Source organism: Ipomoea nil, unplaced genomic scaffold, assembly GCF_001879475.1.
Source record: "Ipomoea nil cultivar Tokyo-kokei standard unplaced genomic scaffold, Asagao_1.1 scaffold3170, whole genome shotgun sequence".
NCBI classification, from domain to species: Eukaryota; Viridiplantae; Streptophyta; class Magnoliopsida; order Solanales; family Convolvulaceae; genus Ipomoea; species Ipomoea nil.
In genome coordinates, this window is record NW_017619598.1 from 2769603 (window position 1) to 2776878 (window position 7276).

Consider the following 7276-nt stretch of genomic DNA (forward strand, 5'->3'; position numbering starts at 1 on the left):
ATACGCTAGTTATGAAAAAGCTTTTGAGATGAGAATGTTTGAAGAGCTTTTCTTAGGATAGCAACAGTTAAACAACCAACACCTTCTTCAATGGTGAAAAGAGGTATTTATAGGTGAGGGAAAAATTCATCCGTTGGAGGGAGATGAAGATTTCGAACCTATTAACCGGCGTGTATTAACTAGTGGGCATAGAGCATTTAATGTGCTTGTACTGTGTAGTCGTTGGTGTCAAAAGCATTGTGGCCTTTGTCCTTTTTTCTCTGACAAGATAGTACAAGTCTTTTAATGCTCTTTGGCTTTTGTGAATATCATTCCTAGGACACCTTTTGTCTCGAATGATTGCCCATCTGTGAGACAAAGACAACTTCTTTATTGCTTCACTTAATGAAAGTTGTCGTTACAAGTCTGACTTGAACTTGTTTCCTCAGAAAGGTTCTTCGAAAGATTGACCTTATCTTTCGACCTTTCTCTTAGACGAAAGGTCCTCTTCGTCATATGATGTTTATCCGAGAGTTGGACCCTTCATCTTTCATCTTTCTCGTTGTCTCCATGTCTTCAAGTACAGTAGACCTATCATGCTAGCCTCAACTAAGATTCATACACTACATAGTGTGAATCATATGTTGAGTTACAATGACCTTCGTTTGTAACGAAAGTTATAAATACGAAATGAAAAATAGGGGTCTACAATCCTAGTGACTTTGGTATCATCAAAATCTAATTACACTTGTTTCTAACCATAATAATAATAATATCAATAAAAATTTTGTACTAATAGAATTAAAAATAAATAAATAAATAAATTTTGTACTAATAATTATTATAATAATACTAAATTTTGTGAATAATATTTGCACAATAATAATAATATTATTATTATTAGTAATATTTAATATTCTAATAAATATAGAAGTTAAATCATAAAATAATAATAATAATATTAATAATAATAATAATAATAATAATAATACAGAGTAATATTATAATAATAATAATAATAAAATTATAATAATAATGTAACCAAATTCTCAAAAAAAATGAGAAGAAGGTATTTATTTATTTATTCTAAAAAAATGAGAATACCTTCTTCTCTCTCCTTCCCCCATTAATTGAGGAGAGAGAAGAAGGTATTCTTCTCTTCTTCTCCCAAATACTGCCCACTAAACCATTGAGCTAAGTCCGTGCGGGTGAAGGTATTCTTCTCTTCCTTCTGTGCTTGTCAGCGTTCTTTTTTTGTTCTTTTTTTTTTGTTTTTTAATTAAAGAAGGTAACCTGATTACCTTCTTCTCCTAAACCCTAATAAGAAGAAGGTAATCAGAATTTTACTTTACATATTTTATCACTGCTAGAAATTATAAAATTTCTGACCACCTGAAAGTGATCTTAAATCAAGTCAAAAGCCTTGTTCCGACAACTTTTGGCATCCGAAAAAACCATTGTTGCTGTTTTCGACCACTTTTTGCTTTCGAATTGATTTAAGATCACTTTCGGGTGGTCGGAAATTCCATAATTTCCAACAGTAGTTTAAGATTACTTTTGGCATCCTGAAGCTTCCGCTACTACGAGTCAGGTTACTTGTTACTCTAGTTTATGTTAGCCTTATTATTGTCTAACACGAACATTGTTAGCTTTGCGGACGACTTGGACATATTGCCAAAATATGTTAGAGTCTACCAAATTAATCAGTAAATGATGAGGACCTTCTTCAAGCTCTTGTTGCTCCCACCATGGATACTTCAGTTCCAGACGATGTCGAATGGACAACCGACACTGGAGCCTCAAATCATATGACTGCAAACTCATGTATGTTACAAAATCTTAAAAAAATATGTTGGTCATGATTCAATATTCATGTTATGTCTGTTATGTTATTGCGAAATATAGATCACTCTGCTGGTTTGTGCAATGACACAAGGTTAATCATTTCTAAACTAGGAGACCACGTTGTTGAGGCCAAAATTCTATTCGGCAGTAATGCTGGAACGATGGTATTGATTCCACGATTGTCGTTAACCCCATCAGATCCAAAGTTACCGTTTAAATTTCAGAGGAGACAGTTCCCCCTAATGTTTTCGTATGCTATGACAATTAACAAGAGCCAAGGACAAACGCTTTCTACAGTTGGCCTACTACTGAAAAAACATGTTTTTGTTCATGGACAACTTTGCATAGCTTTGTCAAGAGTTAGCAATCCAAATGGTCTTAAGTTACTTATTTGCAATGACAATGGAGAATATGTTTCTTCAACGTCAAATGTTGTATATAAAGAGATATTTAATAATATATAAACTTTGTATGTTATTTGCTTTTTGTTACATACATTATATATATATATATATATATATATATATATATATATATATATATATATATATATATATATATATATATATATATATACTTGAGTTCAAATGAGGACAAGTATATTATAGAGGACTGTGAGGACAGATGTAGTGTGTGCCATTAGCCTGTATGTCGTGTGCATGGCCGAATGTAGTCGTGTGCCACAGTTTGTATGTCGCGTGCATAGATTTATTCATTAATAGAGTATGGGTTCGAAACCTAATGTTTATATGTATTCTTGTGTGCCATTATGTATTAAATTGTGTGCCTGATATTAATTTGTTGTGTGCCCATTATTTGTCCTCACAGTCCTCTATATATTGTTGTCCTCATTTGAACTCAACCTATATATATATATATATATATATATATATATATATATATATATATATATATATATATATATATATATTGGCACTTAGGCAACACTAATGTCTATTCTGCAGGTTTACCATCCTAGTGGCAACACGTTCAACTATGGCAAGGGATATTCAGATGATCCTGAAGATTCCGCTACTATGAGTCAGTTTACTCGTTATTTTAGTTTATGTTAGCCTTATTATTGTCTAACACGAACACGGTTAGCTTTGCGGAAGACTTGGACATATTGCCAAAATATGTTGGAGTCTACCAAATCAATCAGTAAATGATGAGGACCTTCCTCAAGCTCTTGTTGCTCTCACCATGGATACTTCAATTCCAGATGTCGAATGGACAACCGACACTGGAGGCTCAAATCGTATGACTGCAAACTCAGGTATATATGTTACAAAATCTTAAAAAAATATGTTGGTAATGATTCAATATTCAATGGTGATGGTTCTCACTTAAATTAACTGATGGAAAACTATCTTTTTTTTTTCATGTCCATGAATTAATTAACTTAACATTTTAATTTATAAATTAATAAAATAAAATAAAATAAAAAGAAGAGGGGAGAGCTGAGAAAATTTGATGGGCATGAGGCAACAGCTACTCAGCTAGCTAGTTTGTTTGTATATAATAATAGTAAGAGTTATATATGGATATCCATAATTGTAGGCATTTGAATCTGAGTTAGTTTTACGTACGTAGCGCAATAATGCAAGTATATATATCTGAAGAGGTAGGCAGGAGTGAGAACATCGAACATCGATAACGATCAGAAATTTTAAATAAAAAGAATTATATTAGTCCATTGGAGAAGCTAGATAAATAAAAGATCGAGTTTCTCCAATGGCGTCAAAAATATCAATAACAGTAGCTTATTATTATGTTCTTGTATTGTTTGTTTGCAGCGCCTATGGGAAACCAGATTTGGAGATGAATCCTTCGGCCTCGAGCTGGCAAACTGTAACTGAAAACGTGGGTGTTTCCGCCATGCACATGCAGTTGATGACAAACAACAAGGTTGTCTGGTTTGACGCCATTAATCTTGGTCGCTCCGCACTGATGCAGAATCCTAAGTGGTGCAGAAAAGATGAAAAGGGCCGTGATGACTGCTGGGCTCATGGCGTTACCTATGATCCCGACACCGCTAAAGTTGTCAAGACACTCAAGCTATATATATATATACTGGCCTGGCCTCGTGGCCTGGGTACATTAATTAATTATATTGTTTTTATGCATATATGTTTAGTTGAGCCTGAATACATGGTGCTCGTCCAGAGGGCTGTCGAGCACCGGAAAATTGATAAGCACCGGAGGCTACGACAAAGGTATTCGAGGAATTAGAATCCTGGAACCCTGCGAATTATGCGATTTCAAGGAAGATGTTGGACTTTCTGCAAACAGATGGTAAGCATTATTTATTATTATATATATTTCAAATTTCAAATTCTTAGTGTAATGAATTTGTACCTTCCAGGTATTCTTCTCAACAAGTATTGGAAAATGGTGATTTTATCGTGGTGGGAGGAAGAAGATCTCCCAACTATGAAATTGTCCCGCTTGATCAGCTTAAATTCCCGAACAAACAATTTCCGCTTCGGCTGCTCGAGGAAACCACCGACGGCCGTTTGGAGAATAATTTGTATCCATTTGTGTACCTCCTCCCCGACGGCAGTGTTCCTCTTCGCCAACGATCGCTCCATTATTTTCAACCCTAGAACCGGAAAGACCATTCGGGAGCTTCCTAAGCTGCCAGGGGGGTCCCGGAACTACCCGGCCTCGGGGCAATCCGCGCTTCTTCCTCTCAAACTCACCACCAAAGCGAATGATTTTGTGAAGGCGGAGGTTTTGGTTTGCGGCGGCAATACACACGAAGCCTTCAAGGTCACGGAGGATCCGCCGAGGCAATTTCCGCCGGCGTTGAAGGATTGCGGCAGGATTGTTGCGAATCAGGAAGGGGCCAAGTGGGAAATTGAGGAGATGCCGTCGGGGAGGGTTATGGGAGATATGTTGATTCTTCCCGACGGGAATGTCCTCATAATTAATGGCGCGCAAAAGGGGACCTCTGCTTGGGACGCGGCGGAGGAACCAAATTTCACTCCGGTGCTTTACAGCCCGGATAAACCGAAAGGGGAAAGGTTTACTGAGTTGACACCAACAAAAATTGCCAGAATGTACCATTCCACTTCTGCGGTTTTGCCCGACGCTAAGATCTTAGTAGCGGGAAGTAACACCCACGTTTCCTACGATATGAAAGCCAAATACCCAACCGACATGCGCGTCGAGAAATTCTCGCCGCCGTACTTAGCCCCCACATTGCAAAAGTTCCGGCCGCAGATTGTGGAGAACCTTTCCCAAAAGGAATTGGTTTATGGAAAGAATTTCAATATCCATTTCAAGCTAGATGATGCTGCGGACATGTCTAGTATTAAGGTTACCATGTATCCGCCGCCTTTCACCACTCACGGGTACTCTGAGGGCCAAAGGATGCTGATTTTGGGACTCACCTCTGTGGCCAAGGACACCATCTCTGCCGTGGCGCCATCCTCTGGCAAGCTTGCACCACCAGGCTATTACTTGATCTTTGTTGTGCACCGTGGCGTACCCAGCAAGGGATTGTGGGTGCATATTAAATAGAACAGAATAGAATATTGGGCTCGCTTGTTCAGTGTTGACAGTATTTGGGTGCAATTAGCCCTACATGCTGATCTATTTGGGTGCAATTAGCCCTACATGCTGATCGAGTCATTGAATTATCGTGATTTATAGTGCAGACGAACTACGGTGTGAGGGGTCCCTTAGGGTGGGGAATCCAACCTTCTTGATAGAAGTATAGAAATGGGCATTGAATTTTTTTATTTTTGTAATCTTGTACAGAGTACCATATAATAATATATAGCGTACAACATTTTCTATAAGGACTTATGTGCTCAGTTCTTAAATTCTTTTCATAAATTAAAAAATACAATAATTTTAAATTAAAGAAATTGAAGAGTGGGAGGAAGGTAGAGGTTTGGAGATTTTGCAGGTTTGAAACATCTCAAAATTATACAATTGTTTAATTTTGTTTCTTATGAAATGGTAATTGTGATTTCTTTCCTCCTATGATAGATTATTAAGGCAATCATGAGTGGAATACTGGAAAATATAGATGTATACTCATGATTATATAGTTGGTGGGAGAAGGAGTTTGTGTTACCAACTCTACTTCTCTCAAATGGAGTCTTGCCCCTTTGCTTTATCTATCTTCCTCTCTTCTTTCAAACCTTTAATTTCCGGTGGCCTTTTCACCTTAGTATAATGTTTGTTTTTAATATGCAAGTTCATTTTTAAATATTATACCAAATAGTGAACCTACAAAACAAAAAATTAATGTTCAATGTATTAAAAATGAACTTTTAGTATATTAAACATGAACATTATGTTTGTGGATTTGAGTGGGTGATTGTAACACCCGATTTTACCACAACTCTGCTATTATCAAAAGAAATAGGAATCAGATTCGGTTCCTTAAAAGTTAATGGAGTTTGGACAGATGATGCTCTTACTCTTAAGGCGCAAGTGAGTATGTGACTGACTTTTTTTTTTCTTCTTTGTTTGGCAGGGTTCTAAGGTATAACGAGTTGGAGCTTTCGGAGATGGCGGGAACTCGTAGAATCTCCCCTAATCCAGCTAGTAGGTTTAATTTATCGCACAGGGCAAATATATGTGATGCACGGACAAATGATATAGACAAAAGATTAACAATATTATTTAAAAAAATAGAATAATATATGAAATAATATATGCCCGTAGGTTCAATTCCTACTGGATGCACGCAATCAGGACCTTGGAATCTCATCCATACATAACGAATTGATGTCACATAACACAATTCAGATCCATATCATAACATATCTATCTATATTTTTTTTCATATATTTGATTTTTCTTATGAGCTCCATTACAAAAATCGCACCTAACCATGAAGTAAGATGCGATGGGCGAAGGACGGGAATTGAACCCGCATAATGGATTCACAATCCACCACCTTAATCCACTTGGCTACATCCGCCCCCAGACTATGTTCTTATTTTTTAGTCATACTTACAGATGTTACAATATCCCCACATATCAAAATTTGTAATCTCCAAAATTTACTTACTCTTGAGATTGCTACGTACATTTTTCGGGGATCAAACATTACTTGAAAACGGCTCTTTTGCACTTGAAAATGCACTTGAAAACAGCTTTTCTGCTCAAAAAGGAAATGTTCCAAATGTTCCTGGCAATTCTTGCTCCCATTGGACCATTTGTATATATATGCATAATCTTGTTTGATCATATATTTCATTAGAGTTCTATGACTGAGAGTATCCTTTCCTTTTTGATCCCTTTGAATTCCATATTCGATGTTGCGATCGGATCTATTCATTAAAAAGAATTGATTCAATACACTTCTTATGTACGTATTATATTGGATTTGAATCAGATTTCGATTAACCCTATTTCGCCATTTTTGTTTTTGTGACATTAAGCTAGACCAGATAATCTGAGATAATTCGTATTGATAATTCCCTCTTAA

At 36.4% G+C, this 7276-nt stretch overlaps 1 non-coding gene and 1 pseudogene across 1 annotated transcript; one reads left to right on the plus strand and one right to left on the minus strand.

The window, feature by feature from the left end:
* Nucleotides 1-1727: 1727 nt before the first annotated feature.
* LOC109167883 lies at nucleotides 1728-5603 on the plus strand (annotated as a pseudogene).
* A 1091-nt stretch (nucleotides 5604-6694) lies between these two features.
* TRNAH-GUG lies at nucleotides 6695-6766 on the minus strand. Its single transcript has one exon. It is a non-coding gene; the product is annotated as a tRNA-His (tRNA).
* Between the last annotated feature and the right edge of the window lie 510 nt (nucleotides 6767-7276).